Source organism: Theobroma cacao, chromosome 3 (genome assembly GCF_000208745.1).
Source record: "Theobroma cacao cultivar B97-61/B2 chromosome 3, Criollo_cocoa_genome_V2, whole genome shotgun sequence".
In the NCBI taxonomy this organism is placed as follows: Eukaryota; Viridiplantae; Streptophyta; class Magnoliopsida; order Malvales; family Malvaceae; genus Theobroma; species Theobroma cacao.
In genome coordinates this window covers 17,509,121-17,510,047 of record NC_030852.1, presented here as the reverse complement: position 1 = coordinate 17,510,047, position 927 = coordinate 17,509,121, and positions in this window count along the sequence as shown.

Genomic DNA, 927 nt, shown 5'->3' with positions numbered 1-927 from the left:
TTGATGGGTTGCACCTATTGAGTCCTCACGCTAGTCATGGTCTAGGATAGGGTTGTGACAAAACATATTTTTTTTATTTGAGAATAAATATATTTAGGTTTAACTCAAGTAATGTTTATAACATGTTTTGTACAGGAAATAGTTAAGTTATTCCCCCTCTATTCTCATCTTTTTTTTTATTCCTTCGTGCGGTAAGCAATTGCCTAAAGGAATAGCTATTCTTAAGTATTAGCTATTCCTCCAAAATAGCTAAAACTCAAGCTTAACTAAACCCAAGCCCTCCATGGTATTTGCTATTCCATGGTTGGGAGAATAACTTTCAAATTTGATAAGACTAAATATCCCTTTTAAATGTGAAAAATTACAACTCTATAAATACTTTATTTTTCTTTTTTTTTTCTTCTTTTTTCTCCCTTTGCTCACATTTTTGCCTTTCTTTCTCCCGCTAACCTCCACGCACCACCGGAAGCAACAACGATAGCAACAATTCCACAATCGAATATGGCCAAAAAGCGTCGATCTAGTTCTCTCTAGTAAAATTCAATCGAGGAGCCGTTGGATTTGGGATCCACAACCTCATTTGGTCACAAGAAGCACCGAATTTGGCCCTTCTTGACCAAATCCAACCACGAGAAGCATCAATCTGACACTCTAGTGGCCAGATTCGACCACATAGTGTGCTAGATCATCATTTCATTACATTGGCCACTTTTTTAGTGGTAAGCCAACAGAGAAGAAGAAAGGATAAGGAACAAAAAAGAAAAAAAATTAAAATAAAAAAGTTAAAAGTTTATTATAAATTATAAAAAATTAATATTTTAAAATTATTAATATTATAATAGTTTAATTATAATAATGTTTAAATTATAAAATAAAATATAATATTTAAAAATATTTTTAAATTATATAATATTATAAATAAAAAAT